This window comes from Calliphora vicina, chromosome 4 (genome assembly GCF_958450345.1).
Source record: "Calliphora vicina chromosome 4, idCalVici1.1, whole genome shotgun sequence".
NCBI classification, from domain to species: domain Eukaryota; kingdom Metazoa; phylum Arthropoda; class Insecta; order Diptera; family Calliphoridae; genus Calliphora; species Calliphora vicina.
The window spans coordinates 58,492,583-58,516,992 of NC_088783.1; the positions used below are offsets into that span (position 1 = coordinate 58,492,583).

Sequence of the window (24,410 nt, forward strand, 5' to 3'; positions counted from 1 at the left end):
AACAGTGAAACACAACCCACATTGCGACGATGCTGCAGAGAATCAATAGAGCTGGATACCCTACTGTCGCCGATAAGCACCATCGCCCTCTCCTGTACGCGGTCGAGTAACTCCAAAATAGACTTCGAAGCACCGGCCCATACATGAGAGTTGTATTCCATTTTTGGTCGGATATAAGTGGTGTAAATAGTAAGGAGATCAGATGAAGTGAAGTATTTCTTACACCGTCTTAGAAAACCGAGACACTTGAATGCTTCTTTCGACACTTGAAAAATATGTTTTGTCCAGCGAACATCACACTGAATTCTCATGCCTAGAACATCGAGAGCTTCTGATTCCTTAATATTTACACCACCCATAGAAACAGATGAAGCAACATGATCTGTCGTGCGTTTGTGTGTTAACATACAACATTGAGTCTTACGTGCATTAAAATCGACTCTGTTCGCATGACCCCTTTCGGAGATTGTCACAAGATCTTGGTTAAGTGTATCATTCATAGTCTTCTTTGAGCTCTATACATTTTGTTCAACGTTTCTCCAAATTTTGTATCTCTTCCAAAAAATAAGATTTGTGGAGGTCATCAAAATAGGTATGTTTTTTGTGTGATGATTTCATCGTTAGAGTCAAATCTGTTTCCGTCAAACCATTTCTTAAGGTTTCGAAACACTCGGGGCTAAATCCGGAGAGTAGAGGGAGCAATTCGTAGACTAATTCATGGATTTTTTCCACGGAAATGTACATTTGTGCACCCTTGCATTGTCCTGGTGCAAAGGAACTTTTTTCTTGGCCAAATGCTGTCGTTTTTTTTCAAATCCTCATTAAATCGACCCAATAAGTTGGCATAATATTGTGCATTGATTGTTTTAACCTCTTGAAGGTTGTCAATATGTGAATATCAAAAATCGGTCGCAAATGACTTTATTGTCTGATAAACCCACCTTGGCCGCTTTAGGCTGCTGTTTGGTATCTGGTTTCGTCCAAGGTTACGAAACGGCTCAAAAAAGTCCATATTGCGGTTAAACAACGCCAAATACTCCTAGGAAGTTATCACACGATTGCGTTTGTGGTCGATTGTGAGCCAACGCGGCAGCCATCTTGCGAAAAGCTTTCTCATGGCCAAGTGATCTTTCAAAATTTAAACCACTGAGGTACCTAAGGCTTCCACAACCCCTCGAACTTTCACTCTCCGATCGGCCAACACCTTATCGTGAATTTTTTCAATTGTTTTGGCTGCATAGACTCAAGCACACGAAATTTACTTTCAATGGCTGTCAAACACAAACTAACTGACGCAACTTGTTCAAATTTTGACAGGAGACAACTGACAGATGCCTGTTGAGAGGAGTAGTGTTATCCTTTCAGTTAAAAAGCGGGAAATTTAAGAAAGTGAGGCTGAGGGTGACCTTGAATGAGGACTAGTATAATTTTGCAGTAGAACTAATTTGTGCATAATGGCTCCATTCCTATCGTGTTGTCAACAGACAGACGTACGGGCGGATATAGCTAAATCGTCTTAGAGGACCCAAAATATACATAATTTTTGGTTCTAAGAACAATATTTCGAAATGTTACAAACGGACTGGCAAAATCATGATACTACCCATCTTTTTTGTTGGTGGGTATAAAAAATAATCGAATGATACCAACCAGAAAGACACAAAAAAGGGTTTCACATTGTTTTTGTTGCTGTTGCTGCAACATCAGCAGAACCGACCATAAATTTAAGGTGTTTAGCAGGGCAGATGTTTAATTTTAGTAATTTTTTTGTTTTAACCATTTTTTTGTAATCTTGTTCAGTTTCTTATTGTTTTTTCCCCCGACACACTCACAAAAATAAATGTGTTAAAATGAGAAATTAAACAGAATGTGGCCTTAAAATAATGACACTTGTTGTATTTCGTTTGTCTGAACTTTTTGGCTTTTGGAAGTGTAATTAGTAGACAGCAGGTTTCGTATGTTTAGCTCATACTGCTGCTTTATACAGACTGCTGTTTATACAGGTCTGATTATTTGGGACAAAAAAAAAATACAGTTTTTTTCTTTTGCAAAATATCAAATTTCATTTTTATGTTATTTATGTAGGTAGCTGGTATATGAATTTTTGTGGAAATTTACATAAATATTTAAAATATTTTAAGGCTTAATGCTGTAGAGTTTTTTTAGCAAATGTGTAGCAGATTTGTTTTCATTTCCAAAATATTATTGACCTAATTATGGCCATCAAGTTATGCATAAAGATTTCTAAAGAACATTGCTAATTAATGCAAGTAGAGGTTGTTGTCTATGCTGATCTTGTTAGAAAGCTGGCCAGCTCTTCTATTGCTAATCTATACCCCAGTAGTTTAAAATTTCTATATATATTTTATGACTTCCTTGTCTGCCAAACTTCATACTCATAAATATTCCTTACCATTCCTCTTTGCTTCCTCCAAGTCTCCCTGCCTGCCATCATGTGCTAAAATCCCATTACATTCGAATATTAATATTTATTTTCATACTTAGGAAACGTTTGCCTTACAAACATAATTCGTATGACTTGTCACACTTTATTCCCAGCATAATAATGTTGCAAGTATAGAGTCATAATCTTCCAAGTATTAAATAAAAGACAAGGAACAATTTGTGTCGTTAAGACTCGTTACTTATGTGGGCGTTTATTAAGTTTAAATCTTTTAAAAATTTTGTTCGTTTTTGTTTTTTGTTGGCCTTTCCATTGTGGCAGTATTTTATTTTAAACATTAAACTAAATGTTTGGTAATATGTTTCTAACCAGTTTGCTTTATTAAGTAAAATAAAGAGTATCATAAGTATCCTTCGAGACAGCGGCTTAAAGTAGTGACAACTTTTTGAGGTCTTTTTCTGGTTTCAAATGGAAGTTATGGAAATAAAAGAATGGAACCAATTAACCGACGATGAAGGTTATTTTGATACTCTTGGAGCATATCTGCAAACTTAAAACCCTTCATAGACTACTTTATACAATGCTCTGAACTCCTGATGATTTATTTCAGCATTTTACACAAACTATTAATGAGTTTCTAAGCCGCTTAACTAACAATTCCTTTAGGATACTTACTTTAGGAGAGGATAAAAGTTCAGTTTGGAAATCTTGATTAGATCATTGTTTTTCAGGTTTAATTCGTTATCATCAATAATGTTCATTCGGATAGATGAGTTTTGAAAACCATGAAATCATAGTCGTTTGACTTATAACGCCAATAGGACTGAGATATTCCGGAAGCCTACATAACGAAACCAAAGGGTAAGACGACTTGTTAACATACCAGAGACTGTCAAACCTCTTGGCGAATATTGAATTTTGCACTTTCCTTACATGACAAGAGGAGGAGTGTGTTTCTTGTAAGGGAAAAAACCACTTATCAAAAACACACTGCCTGTATATGTTCCGCTTTGGGGCATATTTGGATATCTTGGTAAAATATGGGGCGAAGGTACACAGACCTCATTCCTGATAAGAGAGCCTTAGAACATTGTTCTATCTGGATCATTGGTGATATCACTTCGGTGAGCACGATGTAGCTGTGGTTTAAAAACCTAAGCGGGAAGAAGATCGTTGGTTAAGAGACTGAGAGATTCTGGAAGCGTACATAACGAAACCAAAGGATAAGACATGTTAATATACTAGAGACTGTCAAACCTCTTGGCGAATATTAATTATTGCACTTTCCTTACATGACGAGAAGAGGAATGTGTTTCTTGTAAGGGAAAAAAACACTTCTCAGAAACACACTGCCTGTATATGTTCCACTTTGGGGCATATTTGGATATCTTGGTACAATATGGGGCGAAACCGGTGTGCACGGAACTCGTTCCTGGTAAGAATTTATTTTTTTTTAATTCGCAACTGACTAGAGCCTTTTTCTAGTACAGCGGGGATCCAGAGAGCCTCAGAACATTGTCCTGTCTTGATCATTGGTGAGATCGTTGGTTAAGAGACTGATACTTGAGCTAGTGACAAATTTCGGGCCGACAATTGCATCTTATTTGTTGCTGTTAGCCGAAGCAACAGGGCCATTAAAAGTAGCAGTTGGCTCAGTGCTCAGGAAACGTATTGGAGTGGTATCATTCGTGATATACTGATCGTTGGGCTTGGTTCTCGATCGAGGTATATTGTGTGTGGTGTCAGAAACACACACTTTGACTTTTATCGGCCGGGAGCTTTTGAAGTCAGAGATCATATATCGAACTGGTTTACTATGCCCGAAGTTTTTGCTTTGATAATTTTCCTGAGCTTTGCTGATGGCTTGCTAGCTATGATGACAAGGGATTAGATAGCCCGAGCTCTTGAGTAAGGGGTTTGTGCATGGATCTATGCAGTCAATGTACGAAGAGTTGCCAATTGTGTGTTCCTTGAAAGTTACACAATGTCATTGATTCTATCATGTGCTAAGAGCACCGTGATATTGGACCGTCAATCTTAGACACGTTCTGCCTTAGTATGTTCACGGATAACTCAGATGATGGTAGTGTGGTTGATATTCAGACTGAAACATTGGCTATTAATGAGCAAGAAACTAGCTAAGGGAAATTCAGCTATTATGTTATTAAATAGCATGTTTGTTACCAAAGTTATCCAGGAATGCGGCGGCATATTTGTCTGAGGTAGCAAGCCATTCAACAGTGTCATCTTTTCTAAAGGGTATTTCAATAGGAACTTCCAAACTCTGACAATTGCTATAAGCTATATTATTGAAGCTACATCTGTCGAATTGACTGTCATTTACTCATGGAAGGGCATAGCGTTCAACAAGGCGTGGAAATGATAAAATAGTTTTATCAAGCGTTCCGAGAGCTTCACGCAATTACTAGTTAGTCCCATTTCTGTATAAATTATTACATCAATCCTCATGACATCCAACAGCGTTAAATGAATCCCGATAAGTTCACTGTTTGGTGTGGATTTTGAGCTGACGGCATCATTGGTCCATATATCATTGAGAGCGATGTTGGTCAGACCATCATCATCAACGACGAGCGCTATAGATCGATAATAACCAACTTCTTGTGAATGAAACACAGGTTTTTCTATAAAAAATTATTTAAATTGTCAACATAGTCTCCTTTGAGCTTTACGCTCTTTGTCCAACGTTTCTCCAAAATACAAGATTTGTCTAGGTCATCATAACTGGATTTTTTTGTGAGATGATTGCATCGTTGAAGTCGAATATCTTTCCGCCGAGACATTTATTCAGATTAAGAAACAAGAAATAGTCACTTGGGACTAACTACAGAAAATAAAAGCAGAAGCAGGAACCTTTTCGTGGACTAATTCATGGATTTTTGCCATGGAAACTGCACCCGATTGTGATGAAATGCGGCAGTCATCTTGCGAAAAGATTTCTCATACCCAAGTGATCTTTCAGAATTGAAACCACTGCGCCATGTGAGATGCCTATGGCTTCCACAATCTCTCGCACTTTCAATCTCCGATAGGCCATCATGATATCGTGATTTTTTCCATTGTTTTTGGGTTTACAGTTCTCAACTGGGCATCCAGAACGTTCGGCATATTCCATGGTTATACTGCTATAACGAAATTTAGTAAACAACTTTTTTACCATTGAAATTGATGGTGCAGAGTTCACATAGTATTTATTAAGCTTAGTCTTTTAATAAGTGATGGTTTTTAACGCAAAAAATAATGCGTAATGAGCAGATGAAATTCACTTTTTTCCAATTTCTCCTCAAGTCGCTAGGTAGTCTGCTATCAATGGCTGTCGAACACAAACTAAATGACGCAGCTTGTTCTAATTTTGACAGGAGTCAGCTAAGAGCCGGGAAATTCAAAAATTTGTGGACTTATTGTCCCATCCTGTTCAAGAAGTTGGTCTGAATTGGATGATACGCCGCTACGTGACACTTGAGGGCATAGCCATCTCATCACTGGCCACCTAGATCGAGCAATTTTACTCCGTTATACATTCCCTTGTGTGGTTTTCTTAAGTCGTAGGTATATGCGAATGCGTAGGTACATAGCCCTTCTATTGGTCAAATTAATGTATGCGCCAGAGTCATGGACAATTTTACATTTCGGATGCGCTGGTTGGCGAAGCTACAGCAAATACACACTTTATTTAAATTAAAAGATAGGAAGCTCTTAATAAAAGACCGTTTATATTGTAATTGAGAAACTTTTCATTCGAAATATTTCTAGTAACTTATTAAACACAGATCAAGAGTATCCCTTCTACGGGTTCTTTACCCTCACCCTGTTAAAAACGTTAAAAGCCACATTTTTAACATATTCTAAAGCAAACGATTTTAAAACTTCTGACAAGTTCTAGAAATGGGAGAGTGGCATGTAGTACTGAGGATTTAATCTCGACATCACTATTTCAATGGCACATCTTCCTTAATTTTCCTTAAGGATGTCTGCCTTGCTAAATATCTTCGCTCTTTGGACTGATGTTTTCACTAAGAATATTAATGTAATTCAGAATTTCATTTAGTTAACAGATTCCAATTGGACCTGTTTATGAACTCTAATGACTAAAATTTTGTTTTCCTCGCTCAAAGCCATATACAATCAGTAGACTTCACACGAAACGTTCTCTATAGTTTCTCTAGATCAGGAGCGGATACAGGTCAACCATTTGTTTGAAAAATTAAAATTCGTTCTACAGTTTTCCTTTTTTTCATTTTTATATAGAAACTTTTCGGTTTTGGGGGGGAATTCCTATTTCACCCTCTGGATCCGCGTAAGAGAACCGATACAGAACTAGGACCTTGAGTGATTACTTGGGGTAAAGTTCTAGCTTTAATACTTCATATGAAAGGAACCTTTAACCTTTAACGTCTTTAACAAGGCGTTGCTTTAAGATTGATAAGTTTTTCCACAATTGTACATGTTTTCTTTTCATTTGTCATGGAACTTGTGAGAACCAATTGACTCAATTTATCCTCAGGGTAAATTTGAACTATAAGATTTCACTCTTTTCCTCATCTGACATCTCATGCATTATTTGTTGGCATCTCTTTACCCACATACTTGGTTGCTTTGTTGCCTGCATGGCTGGTTCGATGGCTGACTGTCTCTGGTTGCCATCCGTATAAAGAATGTGTGCGTCTGTCTGGTCTGGCCTGGGCTTGTATGTTTGAACACACTTAGAGAGTACGAGTTAGTATTTGGAAGAAATAATATTAGTTGGGGTTCATTATTATTATTGTTCATCAGAGGAGCATAATATTGTTGTTGATGCTGCACAGCACTGCACGACAAACTATATGTATCTTATGGATTTTTAAGTGTGCATTATTAGTTTTCTTTCCTCAGCAAAGCTTAAATAAAGAGCCGAAATGGTTAAATAAAAATGAGTTTTTAAAAAGGAACTACATTACATTATGGTTACGTACTCTTCAAATGAAACTGATGATGATGATGAGGATTTTATAGGCTGTATGAGCTTGATTATTATTTGCTATAGTCTTATTTTGTTTAATGCTGCTAATTTTCACAGTTTTGTTTTTTTGGATATTTGGAAATTATTAAGTGTTTTTTTTTGTAAACCTTACAATATAAAACATTTTATGGCAAATAAAGTATTATTTGGCGTAATGAGCCCTTTTGCTTATATTCGAGTATCATAAATTTTTAGTACTATATTTAACAGGAATTTCCTTTAAATTATTTTCTTATTGTTCTTCAGTTTCTTCGTACTTATTCTTTTAGCACTTGTTTTTGGGTTTTCATATTTAAAAAACGAAATATTTATCTCTTAAATAAAGTTATAAAACGCCAAACAAAATTTCAAAGAAAACATAAAAAATAATGGTGGGAAAACATGAGCTAAGAAAACAAATGTGAAGGTTTTTTCATATTTGTTTCATGTTAAGAAAGAGCGCGGGCTGTTTGTAAAGATTAATTGAGGATTTATTATAGATAATTTGAAAATTTCTTTTAAAACAAGAACATTAAACATTCTTGGAGAAATTTTAACTTAAAGGTGGGTAATAAAAGTGTTTATAATAAGGAATTTGGTTGCCAATCATATTGTTTCGTTGCAGCAAACAAATTGTTCATTTAAGGTTAACTTGATTTAGTTTATCTGGTTTAATAAATACACTGCCTCAAAAGTGAGTAAACACTAGCGACTTTTTTGATCTTTTTAGGATCATGAAAATCATTATAGTCCGACTTGAATCTTTTTTTTTTTTGACAACAGAATCCATTATTCAACCCATTCTCCAACAAACCGAAACTTTTAAATTTTAATCGAGAGATACATTTTAGGATTTTCATTATCTTAAAAAAATCATATAATTTTTGGTGTATACTCACTTTTGAGGCTCACTGTACATATTTATAGCATAACAAGTTATTTAATATAAATAATTCGTTATAATTTAATCAAATATATATTTCCGTTTTCTATTTTCAGTTTTGTTATCATCAACTCTTTTAAATGGTAAGTCAATCATTCCTTTTTGATACACTTCACCATGAATTTTAAGGCTATAATAAGTTTGTCATTTCGATCATAATTTATAAATTTTTCATATAAAGTATTGGGTGTATGACTTAAAAATGCGGCATTTACAATAGATGGCGTGTCTATGTCATTTTGAAGGTAACTTATCTGTCATTTATTCTCACTTAGTTATTGTACACAATAGTTTTTTTTTGCGTTGAATTTTATGCCAAGAAAGCGTCATATGCCGGGCGTTTAGCTTTACTTCTTTAATTTAAGAAAATGTTCCGCTGAAGCACACCTGTGGCTCACTAAAGCTTATGGTGAATGTGTTCATCGGTTCCAATGGCTAGAGATGGTTTTTGTGGTTCAGAAGTGGTGATTTTGACACAGAATGCAAAGATCACCCAAGCCAGCCAAAAAAGTTTGAAAACCAAGAATTGGAGGCATTACTCCATGAAGATTGGTGTAAAACACAACAAGAGCTTGCAACGTCATTGGGAGTTACTCAAGTAGCAAACTTTTGCATGCAGCAGGATTCATCAAAATGCAGGGAAATTGGGTACCACACGAATTGAAGCCGAGATACCTTGAAAAACTATTTTGCATGTCCGAAATGATGCTTGAACTCTATAAAATAAAATAATTTTTGCAGCGAATCCGTTTCGGATCCTGTAGCGAAAGCAAATGATTCGTTTGAAGCGTCCTTATGGAGATTGGAGCTTGACCGACTGAACGTTCGAGGAAGAACCTGTTAAATTTGCACTTTAAACTAATGACGATTGGTATACTGAACTTTTGCTAAAATATCATTGACACTGAGCCGTAGCTCGATTTTCATAAAGACAATAGAAACAACTAAGGGAGCTATATTCGGCTGTGCCGAATCTTATATACCCTTCACCAAATTATACTTAAACATATTTTTTTTAAATATTTCTATTTAAACAAAATTATTTTTTAAAATTTTTTTTTGATTTTTGATTTTTTATTTTTTTTTTATTTTAAAATTTTTTTTTTTGTAAAAATAATTTATGACAAAAAAAAATTTGTTGATGAAAAAAATTCGGATTAAAAAATATTTTTCCCGATTTGACCCATTGTAGGTCCAGCTTACTATAGCCTTATATACATCGTTGCAATGGACTTTAAAATATCTATCATTAGATATTCATATTGTCTATATTAATGACTTAGTAATCCAGATATAGTTCAAAAATAGGCCGTAAATCGAGGTTGTCCCGATTTTTTCCTTATATCTCAGCCATTTGTGGACCGATTTTGTCCAAGCCGGAATAATTCCCGATATATTGATCATGTATGTAAGTTATTTGGGGGCTACGGAACATTGATTTCAACATACAGACGGATAAACGGACATGGCTATATCGACTTCGCTATCTATAACGATCCAGAATATATATACTTTGTGGGATCGCAAATGAAAAATGTAGAAATTACAAACGGAATGACAAACCCTTGCCACTCATGGCGAAGAGTATAAAAATATCAGTCAGTTACTTTGAGGAGACTCATCTGTCTATGTCGACGATCTGTCATCAGATCCGGATTATCAGGATCATTTTCTGAGATCAGAGCTAGACTGAATCTTCAGGGAAGAATTTTTTTATTAGCAATTCAAACCGGTGACAAACTATTGTCAAAATCTTATTAATGCTGATCAGCTGCATCTAGTTTTTCTTGAAGACAATGGAAAAACTATCGTACAGTGACTTAAGGAAGACCTATATATTGATATCAGAACATACATCAGAATTAACTTATCAGGATCATTGCCTGCAATCATAGCACCATCCTCTTTATTCGTGAGACATTGCAGCTTGGTCGACTAGAGCTTTATGGAAGTTACTTCAAACCTATCAGAGATTGCAAATCTATACTACCGCAAGGCTCCGTCCTGTGTCCTACTCTATTACTTATCCTTCTAACCGACCTTCTACGTCATGTTGTTGTCTTTTGCAAATTACAGCAACATTTGCCATTCATATTCATTAAACTGACAATGAGGCAAAACATGGATGTTACGCTTAACCTTCGCTTTACCAAAGGTTTTTTTATATATATGGTTTACCAATAACCACCCGGGTGGCACTGCACCGATATTTTAAAAAATAAAAAAAAACTCATAAAAAGTTTAAAATGAGTGAGTCTTAATTTCGTTTAAATCAAAACAAAATTAAAAAAAAAATTATTAAACTACTAAATCCGTAATGGTCACCCGGGTGGGTATTGGTAACCAAGATACCTTGACAATCTCCAAAGCTCACGACAGATCATATTGCTTCATCTGTTTTTATGGGTATTTTAATATTAAAGAAAAAGAAGCCCTTGTCCGATGGACAAAACACATTTTTCAAGTGTCGAAGGATGCATTCAAGTGGCTACTTCAATTCATCTGATCTCCTTACTATTTTCACCACTTATTTCCGACCTAAAAAGGAATACAAATCTCTTGATTGACTCACTAGAACATCGTCGCATTGTGGGTTGTGTTTCTCTGTTCTACCGATACTACAATGGAATGTGCTTTGCTGAAATTAGGGAACTTGTTCCCGAAACCCTTAGTTTTTTACGCAACATTATTTCTTTTCGGCAAGGACACATCAATTCGTTGTCTACTGGATAGTGGATATCACAACGCATTACAGGGAAAATTCGTTCTTTAGCCGTACATTCCGTTTTTGGTATAACCTTCCTGCTGAAGTCTTTCCTGTCATTTTCAATATAGGAAAATTCAAATTAAATGTCCACAAATACTACTCACTCTATCCTTTCTCCCATAACCTATTTTCCTAGTTTCCTAGAAGGGTTATCCCTCGAGTTGATGTGGTCCAAGCAAAACAAAAAAGAAGCGAATCAATGCCTGTGATCAGAGCACCACCCTATTCATTTGTAAGAGGTAGAAGCTTGTCCGAGTGGATCTTTAACCCTCCGTTAGTCAAAATCATTTTTAATCGAGGCTAGTCGCAATGTATCAAATTGACATCAATAAAAAACGGCGCGTTTGAAAATAATTTCTTCACTTTTTATTTCGAAAACATTAAAACAATATTAAGGTCAAAGTATTTAAAAGAGTAATAAGAATAAAATTGCCGTAATAATATATTTTTATCAAAAAATAGCTTAAATAGCCAGATCAGTTGCGAGTAACGGAGGGTTAAAGAAGAAGCTGTTCCTCATTTTCTATCTTTGCACATATAAGAGACTTCTCTTTTCAAATCTGCAAATGACAAGACTGGATTTGTGGTCCAAATTTTCATGTAGCCATTTCCATTTTTGGTGGAAATTTAGGTCATCTTAGGGGCAATAATAATTGCGATGTCAGACCCCTAATAACATATGAAGTAAGATCAATAATTGTATGTTGTCTGAACGAACTACAGGTGTCAAGGTGTCATCATTTCTGTAAATAGTTCATAAAGTAATAGTTTGTGTAAAGCTTTTATTATACCCTTCACCTTCGTGAGAACGTTATATATAAGTTTGACATTCCGTTTGTAATTTCCAAAATATAATTTTCCAACCCTACAAAGTATATATATTCTGGATCCTTATAGATAGTGGAGTCGATTAAGCCATGTCCGTCTGTCTGACTGATATCTGATTTAAAATCAGCAAAATCGGTCCACAAATGGCTTAGATATGAGGAAACAACCAGGACTACCTAGATTTTTAACCTATATCTGGATTACTAAGTCATTAATATAGACAATATGGATATCTAATGATAGATACTTCAAAGACCTTAGCAACGACGTAAAAAGAAAATTAAAATAACAATTTGAAAATAAATTGTTTCCAATAAATGAAAAAAACAACTGGAAAAAAATAATTTTTGTTCACCTAAAAATATTTAAAATTTTTATTTTGAAGTATAATTTGTTTTTTAAATAAAAATTGCCATAAAACACAAACCTTGTCTGATATTTGCCATATTAAAGATCAAAGGTCACAAAGGTCATGGATATTAAAACAAAGAATTTATGTCAAATGAGTTTGTCTCTGGTCAAGGCATTTTAAACAGCAGGGTGGACTAACAGTACCCAGTATAAAAACATAATAATACCATTATTCTCCCAGCATTTCGAAATATTTCATATTTGTTAAAGCTCTTTTGTGATTTTCTAGAGCGCACATTAAATTAAATATTTTGCTCGTGCCTTCAAATTGAATCATATCATTTTACGTGTACCACTTAAAGCCAAATAAATCTTGTTCGTAATATTTAAAATAAACCTTCAAACCTCAAAAGATTCCAACACATAAATGTGTAGTTAACATGCTTCCGCATGCTGGGTTTTTGTACGTCGTTCGTCTGAAGTGCCAAAATCTGTCAGAATTTCTATAACACTTTAATACTTTGTAGCAGTAACATCAAATTCAAAGGACAGACGGACTAGAGGAAAAAGAACAGACGGACTAAAGAGACAGACTAGAGAACACAAAGACTGTTTGGAGAATAATACAAAAATCATTTTTGGGTTCTTTTTTTAGCCAAATAAACCTCTTATACTTTTAAATTACACTTAGAGATAGATTCCTTTATTTTTGCGAACATTTTGGTATGGACAAGTATGAATATTTTGCTAAAATACCGTGGGGCTAATAAAGAGCCAAGAATAACATTGTATCCTCAACTCCAGCCATTGTTTGAGAAGAAACTTTGTTTTTTTTTCTATTTTTCTTCAATGAAAAGCAGCTGCAGTTTTTCAATGCGTCGAATGATAAAAAAAATCATGGAAGATGAAAAATAAAGAAAAGTACCTTAAACTAGTCTCGTTTTGTAATGTTGCGCTGAAAGACAATAGACTTCAACTGCATTGCATTACTCTATTATCCGTTACCTGATGATGTTGCCTGTACAATGTTTCAAAAGGAAGATGCTGGCTGGCTGAGTGACTGCCTGCCTGGCTGTGCGCGGTTTTTTTTGCTCCTTAGGAATATTTAAGTTTATGGTGGTTTTTTTTCATGGTGGGAGTGAAAATTGATTTACAAACTATGGCCTGGTACTTGTTTGGTTAAATATTTTCGTGCTTGTTTTCTTTTCTTTATGATTTATTTAATAGAATTGTTAAAGTTTTATTGAATTTTAACATGCAGTGTGAGTAATTAATTATAAAAAGCTATTGATTTTTTTATTTGAACTCTAAAAAAGAGATTGTAACGGGAATAAGTTTAAAGCTAAAAGCAGCAGATGAAATGTAGACAGCAAAGTTTGAATAAATTTGTTTATATGTTTGGCTTTAGATATTGGTATTATAACACAAACATCTAAATAAAAAACTAATTTTGGGTTCTATATGGAATTATCACGAAATAAAATAATACTACATATGCGGATTGTTAATATATTAACGATCGATGCAGACCGCTCTATCTGGAATACTCTTCACTTTGGTACATAGTATCCGATATGGCTTGTTTCGTTCGAGACCTCAAAAGCTGAGCTGTTCTTTTGCCTCGGAATCCATATGTTGCCATTTCAATCTATGACCCCGGAATATATTAGGACAGTTGCCCATAATATGCTCTACTGTCTCTTGCTCCTCCACATCCCCACACACCCTACAGAAAGCCTGTGTGCCATTATCCCATTTACTTATGAAGGTTACCGGTTATCACTTCTACTAGAATTCTGAGGTTACACCTGTACAACCCAATTAGTGTTTTGGCTGCCTTTGCATTCAGTTTTGGAAAAAAGGCCCTGGATACTTTGCAATCCGTCCTACTAATCCAGGATCGGTTGTTGTAGTCACGGAATCTTTCAAGTATTAGCCTGTAGTAGTGACATATGGAAGGTATAAGCCCCCGTTCCCTAGTACCATGAACTAAATCATAACCATGTCTGGCCAGTTCATCTGCCACCACATTTTCCTGTATGTTACAGTGCCCCGGTACCCAACATAATCTTATTGAGTATTGTACCAATAACTCTTCGAGAACTCTCCTACAGTCTTCCACTAAGCTGGAATGTATTAAATGACATTTCAAAGGCCTAAGTACCGCCTTAGTGTCCACATGTATAGTCACTACAGGCCTCTCAGTGACGTGTGCCTTTATCAACTTTATGGCTTTCCAGATCGTGAAGATCTCTGCCTGGAAGACACTGCACTCGTTAGATAGTCTATATGAACGTTTAATATTCTTGCCCCGGTACCCAACACAATCTTATTGAGTATCGTACCAATAACTCTTCGAGAGCTCTCCTACAGTCTTTCACTAAGCTGAAATGTATTAAATGCCATTTCAAATCCCTAAGTGCCGCCTGACTGTCCACTGATAGTCACTACAGACCTCTCATAGACGTGTGCCTTTATCAACTTTGTGGCTTTCCAGATCGCGAAGATCTCTCAACTCGTTAGAGAGTCAATATGAACGTTTAATATCCTTGTCGACCAAATAAACTCCGGACCCTGTACCATAGTCCATCTTGGATCCATCAGTGAAAACTGCTCCTCCATCGAACATTTGATCGAATCCAACCCAATTATCACTACTGAGGAACACTACTGGGGGTGCGGCACCGAAGTTGATGATCGCGATCAGAAATTCCCGATGGACTGATGTCCTGACCGATAATGCCTGCCCCAATGCAATGGTTTCACTAACGACGACTTAAATAGCCTAAGTAACTTCCTTCTCAACATAATTTTCAATGTGTAATAGGTTTAGTATTATATCCAAGGCCGCCTGTGGGGTGCTGCCAATGGCACCTATTATGCTTTGTTGAGTATAATACGTTTCCTCATTGCTTCCCACCACACCGTACTACAACCATAAGTAATAGTAGGCCTAACAACAGATGTATAGATCCAATTAACCATACTTGGTCACAAATCAAAATTCTTGCCAATGTAGTTCCTGCATGTATAGTAGGAATTATGGGCTTCTTTAATTATTTATTTAAGTATTTATTTTCCATGACAATTTGTTGCCAAGGAAGGTTCCTAAATACTTGGCTCCCCCTGATAAATGCAGCTCAACGCCGTGGAATTTCGGCTCTCCACCTTGTATTTCCTGATAAAGAACACCAATTCTGTCTTCAGTGGGTTAACACTTAACCCGTTAGTTTTTGACCAGGATGAGATTAGTGGAGAGAATCATTCCTTTAATCAGAATCACCACGTCATCCGCATATGCGACTATATTCCTACCTACAGACTCAAAGATTTTGAGAATAGAGTTTACCACCAGTAAACACAAAAGAGGAGAAATAACTCCAGCTTGTGGTGTGCCCTTGGTAACTGGTCTTCTGATCCTATCGTCCTCTAGGGTTGAGTTAATAATCCAGCATTGAGACTATCCAACTCACCAGGAAGTCGTTAACCCTTAGTTCCACTAACGAATTCCTAATTGTCTGTATCTTTATGTTATTAAAGGCTCTTTCTATATCCAAAAGCGTAGCCAAACTATATTCCCTATGCTTCAAACTGTGTTCTAAGGAGTGAGATCGAAAAATTCTTAACACACGTTTTTCATTACATTTTTTAACCCAAGTATTATTTGAATTTTTTTTTGATCAAGTTACCTTTGAAAAACATGTCAGTTATTATGTGTAATGTCAATTATATTAATTTTTTTGTTAATCTGATTAAAATGAGTGACCAGAAAAAAGTGCGTACTGAAATTATTAAATATTTTCAACAAAACCCAACTTGGTCTTACAAAAAGTTGGCCAAGCATACAAAGGTCTGCCGTCAAACTGTTTCCAATGTTATTAAACAGTACCGGGAGAACTTGTCAGTTGATAGAAAACCTGGTTCAGGTAGAAGGAATGGTCCACATGATGTTTCTAAAGCCAAAAAAATAGAACGCATTTTCAAAAGAGCTCCCAACACATCCGGTAGGAAAGCAGCCCGGTTAGCTCAGTGCTCGGACTATTTGGTACGAAAAGTTAAAGCTAATGCAGGTTTAAAAACATACAAGGCTCAAAAAGTTCCTGACAGGAACGCTACTAAAAATTTAGAGGCCAAAAACAGAGCACGGAAATTGAAGTCAAGTTTTATAAAAAAATATTCTTGCTGCATAATGGATGACGAAACGTATGTTCTGGCAGATTTTTCGCAACTTCCAGGTCAAAAATTTTATGTTGCTGATGCTCGAGGGAATGTTGAAGAAAAGTTTAGGACCCAAAAGCAGACAAAATTTCCCAGAAAGTTCTTGGTATGGCAAGCAATATGCAGTTGCGGCAAAAGAAGCCACTCATTTGTTACAACGGGCTCTATAAATACCGAAATTTACATCAAGGAATGTTTACAAAAAAGGCTGCTTCCATTCATAAGACTTCATAATGTGTCCACTTATTTTTGGCCTGACTTGGCATCCTGTCACTATGGCAAACAAGCCCTTGAGTGGTACAAGAACAATAATGTGGTATTTGTACCAAGAGAGGCAAATCCTCCAAACTGCCCGGAGCTAAGGCCAGTGGAGAGATATTGGGCTCTTGTTAAAAGAGAATTGAAGAGTACAAAAAAGGTGTCCAAAAGTGTGGTAGATTTTAAACGGAGATGGACTACATGTTCGAGCAAAGTGACAGAAAGCACTATAAAAACGTTAATGGAAGGGTTTCCGAAAAAGGTTCAAAATTTCATCACTAGTGATTAAAACTATAAAAATATTTTTTTTTGTAAATTGTAATAATAATTTCAATCAAATAAAAAAAAAATTAAAGCTGTAAGTTTAGTGGTTTCTTTTTTATAAACATATATGTATGTTAAGAATTTTTCGATCTCACTCCTTATACAACCCACCACCTCATGAAGCGCACTCTCAACAGACTTACCCTTAAGATAGTGAGTATCTATATTGCTCCTTAGATGTAGATCTATCAGTTGTTCTAGTGTCATCAGAAGAAAAGACGATAGGACTGAAATCCTTTGGTTTCGAGTGGCTGGCCTTACCGGTCTTAAGCTGGCCACACGGGGAATGAATTGTTCGTCTGATTTGTGATTGAAAATTTTCAATTACTTGTGATTTTGTTCGCCCACAGCCCCATTAACAAGTAACAAGACGTCGAACACGAACAAATCACAAGTGTGTTGGCAGCTTTAGGTATGAAGACTACCTTAACCTCCTGCCACCCTCTAGGCTGAGACAGCTCTTGAAAATATCCACCAAAAGAAATAGTGCCGTATTCGTGATGTTACGTAGCATTGCCGTACAGTCCGTGTGATTTATAAGGATCAAAAGTGTTAACCGCCCAAAATAGTTTCTCCCTAGTGACAATTTCCTCAATTTGTCTAGAGTTATGATTAACACACTCAGGCACAATATCCTCCTGGTCGTCATCCCTAGTTCCTGTACCTACACAACTGGGAAAGTGCGTTTCCATAAGCAAAGTGAGTGTCTACGAGCTGGATTTCGTCCAGTTGTCCTCTCTTTGAATATAACCTGTGACTTAAGCTGAGGATCTTGGACAGGAAATCATTGAAACAATACATAGGTCGTATTGAATTCTGAACGAACTCATATATTTAGTATAAAGCAAGTTTAAGGAAAATCGTTTTCAGAGGTATCTTTCCACTAATATAAACTTCTAGACTTTATATGTTTCATATAAAAAACAAAATAAGTTTCTTTCTCTCCTTGTTCTGAAAAGAAGTGCTAACTAAAACCTGCAAGTCTTAGGAACTTCTAAAACTATACTTTTCCCCCCTCAAACCATTTACACTCACAGATGTAAGCCGCACTCCAAAAGATTACAAACTATCGTCATTAACACGAACATGAAAAAGAAGAGTCAATGAAAAACAAAACGAACAACGATCGCAGGACATAAAACTCAAATAATGTTGATGCTCCATAATCATGAATGCCACAAATCGAATGCCACAATATAAGGCCAGAGTAGAAAAGACGTAGAACTGAAATGAGAAAACGAAATAAGAAGGTGGTACTCTAGTCTTAAATGTATGAATGCTTGGTGTTAAATACGTTGCAAAATGTTTGTTCCGCCGAGCTGCTGCTGCTGTATTATATTTCTGCCAATAACAGCAATGGTGCCACATTGCCAGTCAGTGTCTTTTCAGGAACACTTACAAAATTGAACAGAAAAAATAAAAAAAATAAAGAAAACTACACAAGCCGTGCTAATAAAAATCTGTAAAATACTTCAGCAATTTAAATCATAAAGAAGACAAGAACAATTCCATAAAGTAAGAATCACAAAAAACTAAAGAAGGAAAAAAATCGTCACGAATTAATATTATTTTACGATTTATCTCTTCGTTTAGTTACAAGAGTGGAGGTTTTTTTCTTTAAAAAAAACACAAAAAAGCTTAAATAGATTTTGTTAAAGTTATGTGGAATATATTACATGGCTTTAAATTTTAAGGCCAAAAAAAATAATAAAAACAAAAATAACTTAAAACTCCTGATCAATGACTGATCAGAGGAAACTTTTACCAACACTAAATGAGACCAACTCCAAAAATTTGAAACTTCGTTCTCTCACGATCAGTTTTAAAATTTTAGGTTTTGAAAATTTGAGTTAGGACTTTACTTGGAAACTTTGGACACCTTTTTCATATTGGCTTGGGGTTTAAAGGGATTTTAAGTTGCCTTTGAATAAAAAAATAACACTGCTTACGATTGTAGCTTTACCTTCCGGAGATTCCTAGCATTATCGATCATATTAGTCCCTAAATAAGTAGATTGGTCCCATTACAATTCAGCCTCCTTAAGAGCTCATAGAAAACGCGTTTCATTTTCAATAAAAAGCGCAAATAGTATTTAAGCCAACCAACTATACTGCAGACCTTCGCAAACACTAAAACACTGTTGCTATTACAAACATTTTATGTCAGAATAAAAAGGAGTATTTTGTAACGCCTCAAAATAAGAGTTAAAAGCTAAAAAAAATATATATAAATATAATAAAAAACCAACCAAATATCGTAAATATTTTCATAGTTCTGCAGTGCATACCTTCAAAGTGAATACAATTTCAAGTTCACGATCGTGTTGCACGATTTTTATTTTCTTATTCTGTTGCATTTCTCATTTACTCCAGCAATACTTTACACCAGTATTTGTGGTAACAACTGCAACACAATTTCATTATTGGCTTAAATTGAATTGAAGTGTAAAGTGGTGTAGAGTGGAGCGGAAGGTATAACTATACATAGTGCCAGGTGCCAAGTTCTGTGTACTAAACAAGCACAAAATAAAAACAACCAGTTCCACTTCCATGATGCACTTCACTCTACTTGACTTTAAACGTTTAACTCGGTACTGTTTGCTGCTGCTGTCTCTCTATACGAGTGCAAACGACACTACAACTCTGCAATCAGTTGCACTAACAAGATGCGGATTTTACTAAACGAACTTAATTTACGACCACCCAAACTGGTCGACATCGTCATCATCATCATCATCAACCTCATATTCGATGCATTGGACTCATATGTGAGTGTGTCGTAATGTAAAGCGTTTTAACGCATTTATGATCATAATGCTGATCGTTTTTTTCCCCTCCATGTTTTTGCTGCCTTTTAGTCATGCTATAATATTTACTCCCTTCTTAATGTTTCTTTTCGCATCCTTTTCAATCTCAAAAAATATAATTAGCACTTTTTCTGTAGCGTAACGTGCACGAACGAAATTACAAGAAGTTGTTGGAATAAACGACTTTACATTGCTGTACAAGATCAGTTTCCTTTCAAGTTAATGAAAGGTTTCATTAACTCTCACTGTATAGATTAGTTAAGCCTATTAGTTATATAAGTTTAAGCCGATTTAAGTTAGCTTAGGTTCCATGGACAGCCACTCATCAAGCAGATCACTTAGATCTATTCAAAACTGATCCCATTGTAATACCCAAGAAGGAAACAGCAGGATACTTATTCTACATCCGTTGTTTCCAAGGTGAACCAACCAGATTCTCTGATGAAGGAATGGATGCGTCTCAGATTTATCCTTGAGGAAAGGGGTTCCAATAATACGTTCTCTCAAGTTTGTCAAAACTGGTCTTTGGCATAATTGGCGGGATACAATCTCCTCGTCTTCTTCCTTTTGACAGCTTCTACAGTAGTCGTTAAACCGCAAGCCCATTCTTCTAGCATGTGTTCCAATTATGGAGTGTTCTGTAATAAAACAAACAATTAGCCTTATATGCTCACGAATCTACTATAAGTAGATTCGTCCTGCCGACAGGTGGATTCATTAGTCCACCTGTTAATATCTTACATATTTCAAGGGAAATACTAGAAAAGGGATCAATCACCTCCTCAGCCATCATCGTTCCCCTTTTGGCCAATTCGTCTACTATACAATTACCCTGATTTCCATCGTGTCCAGGGACCTATATAATCGTTATCCTAGAATGTCTAGCTATCTCATTTAGGGCGGCAGCCTTGCTATCAGTAAATATACAGATATCTCCAGGTATTCGATTACACCTCAGCCAATTGGATGCACGTTTTATGGCAATAATTTTCGCCTTAAGAGCAGGTAGCCTGAAGTAGAATTTTATCACATAGTTCCATTTTAAAAAAAAAACTTTAATTCTCAAAGTCTTTTTTGCACTCTCTTATCTGAGTTTATTAACTGATGATTATAAGAATCTTCTCAACGAAGATGAATGCAATAAATAAGTTCGATGACTTCAATTTATTACTTATCAATTGGTATACGCGTCCAGACTCTATTGACTATTAGTCCACCTTAGACTCCTTCACTCAGATACAAACTAACGACTTAGCTGAAGCCACAGAGAAAAGTTAATGTAAGGCTAAGTCCACATTGTAGAAGGTTGAAATTTTGGTAAATGCAGGAATATATTTTATGATGTTAAAGATAGTGATCATTATACCATATATAAATCATCGCAAAACGAAGTTAAAACCCAATTAGGAAAGCTATTGTATGTTAGCTGGAGAAACCTCTGCAGTAGTGTTGAAAGCTCTTCAGAAAAAAGTTGGCTATGTAAGGTTTAACTCCAAGTCCAAGTCACATTCAGAAACTGGATAGAATATTGACCACAAACAGTCTAAAGGCCTAGTTAGTTTGTACGTTCCGTTCCGAATCAGCTGTTTTGTTTTTAGTATAGGGAAAGTTGTGTATGTCGTTAGTTTTTCTGTAACGTTGCCGTTCTGTTGCGGATGAATCTGTTGAAAACAGAATTTTGTCCGCAACGTTAAGTGACAGCTAAAACAGCTGATATCATATATACACAAAAATGCCAACAATATTAAAGCAGTGGTACCAAAATTTTTGAAAGGGAAATATTTATTATTAACAAAAGAATAAAAAATATAATATTTTCAAAAAAACATTGAAATTTAATAAAATAAATATAAATTTCTTTTAATGTATGTACTATGTATGTAAAAAAATTAGTTTAAATTAAATCATTAACAAAAAATATATGTATGTATTTATAAAAATGTTCACAATAATATGTTGAAGGTCTAAATACAAAAAACACTAAAAATAGTAACAAAATCACCAAGATGGTTTTTTGGTTATTATTTTAAAAACAGCTGATACGATCTTACGGAAAAACTAACTACAATATAACAGCATTCAGAACGGCACAGAACAGAAACGTTACAGAACGCAAAGACTAATGGAGCCTTAAGGAAGGCCAAGGTATTGATACATATCGAGTCATAACGGCAAAAAAGACGTAAGCGCCAAAACCCAAATTTTACAGGGGAAGGTTTTTTTTAAATATCCTTGGTTGAAGTCTAAGTATTACCGTGAAATTGAGTATGTATGCACAGTTACTTCTTAACTATATATTGCATTTATTTTATTTCATATATTTTCAAGATAACGGGTATTTATGACGCTTACGTCTTTTTCGCTGGCAGTTACACCCTTCCAATTTTAATAAAAACACAACTTAATGTTTAAATTTTTTTATATTGTTCAAATTATATTCATTTACACAAATACAAATTAACGTTTTTAACCTTAAAAGACTAATATTAATTAATTTGTTAAAACTAATAAAGACGTAAGCGCCACTTCTTGTTCACAAAATATGTAGAAAAAACAATAAATTGTACTTACGTCTAAATTGTTTTTGCAGTAAAATCATAACGGTACATTATACAGCGATGGTATTTTATGAGATGATGCGAATGATCGAGAACTATCGATATTTATCAAAAAACGAAAATTGATAATCATGGCGCTTACGTCTTTTTGGCGGTTATGGCTCGATACGATGGGCAGTTAAAGGCTTTCTCCAATCTAAAACGAAATAAATTTCGAATGCTTCATGGCTTACGAATATAAACACGATCGTTATCGAATGCCATCATTATAAATTTATATACATTTTATTCGATATCGGATAAAGGAATCCTAAAAATGAAAAAAAATCGCAAGTTCGCCGTTGTGGTATTCTTCCAGTGGACTTACAGGAGAACATTAATATTATAAAGCCATTGCTCCTGATAATCTTCAGATTCTGTTTGCGTCCCTCAGAATGAAAAATATACAAGATCGAAAATTTCCAAAGCGGCTGGAGGTGCACTTTTCACGATTTTTTATAAAAAACCATGGACATGACAATTGCTTATCAGGAAGATGTGTCTGTGTAAGCTATGGACAAGAACCAGAAATACTCTTGCAAGTTCTTGAATCTACGCTTAAATTATATTTAAGGATGTGGAATGGATGTAAAGCCAACGAAAAAGAACTGGTACTATTCATTAGACGATACAAAGGCCTTGGGCGACAATTTGCCTTCAAAAATGTTAAACCGAAATCAACTCGTAAAATGCAGGTGCATTGAATCTACTCCAGACACCTCGAACATGTCCGAAATGGCTGTTACGTGTGCACCAGAAGGAGGTGTACTTTCTATATTGCTCAGGAATCTTATTATAAACACTCTGCTATGAGTCATGGAGAAACTGCTTTTCATGACAATTGTTTATGCTTAAGATATGGCTGTTCTAGCTATACTGGAATCTGCGCTAAAATTATTATTAGGGTGTGCGCTGTTAGTAAAACCAACTAAAACATAACTGGCAATATTTCAATTTGTTATTTCTAGCATCAAAGGATTGGAGCTAACATTATCCAACAACGCCAAATATCTCGGATACTATACTATACTAATTGGAATCTAAATACACAATATATAACCACTAATTTGCAACTGCACTATATTGCTTCTAAAATGGAATTATCCTAACCCGGGAAATTTACCCTACAAGCATATACTGGCTATACAATGTTGTTATCAAACCAATTATATTCTATGGGTTAGCGTTGAAGAAGCGAAATCACCAAAATAATTACGAACGTAATATGAGAATAGTGGCGGCTCAGTGCTCACTATCATTTAATATACCTGAACCCGTCTTTGATCCAGGTCTCATGATGAATGTCATGAATTCATTTTTGGAAATGTGGAGAACATTAAAACAGTAAATTTTTTAATTTTTTTCAAATTATCTTAAAAAGTGTTAAATTGTCTAAACAACCAAATTAAATTTTTTTGTTTATATTTAACTCCATATAAAAAAAACATTTATTTGAAAAAATTATTAAGAGGGTATTTTTTAAGACCGACAGAACTTACGAAAGGCTTAACCGTCAAACGAACTGTCATACTGATCAGTATACTCTGGCAAATCATCATGAATAGATTAACGCTTGAACAGCGCTACCAAATTATCCAAATTTATTTTGAAAGTTAGTCATTGTGTTCAGCGATGAGGCTTATTTATGGCTTAACGGATTTGTTAATAAACAAAATTGCCGCATATTGAGTTAAACCAATCCACATCCGACAATACAGATTCCATTACATTCAGAAAAATGCACGTTTGGGGCGGTTTAAACGCTGATGGAATCATGGGACCTTATTTCTTCAAAAATGAGGCCGGAGCTTACGTTACGGTCAATGGAGATCGTAACCGTACCATGATCAATGAGATTTTGTTTGAAAATATGGGAAGATGTGTCGACCGCAATCATCGATTTATTGACCCATTT

The 24,410-nt window shown here is 35.3% G+C and overlaps 1 protein-coding gene across 1 annotated transcript in view; it reads left to right on the forward strand.

The window, feature by feature from the left end:
* The first annotated feature begins 8,403 nt into the window (after positions 1-8,403).
* The window catches only part of LOC135958942 (uncharacterized), a 625,963-nt gene continuing 609,956 nt past the window's right edge, over positions 8,404-24,410 (forward strand). The window contains exon 1 of the mRNA XM_065509893.1: positions 8,404-8,429. The gene's annotated coding sequence lies outside the window, so the exon portion shown is untranslated. The remainder of the gene's footprint in view (positions 8,430-24,410) is intronic.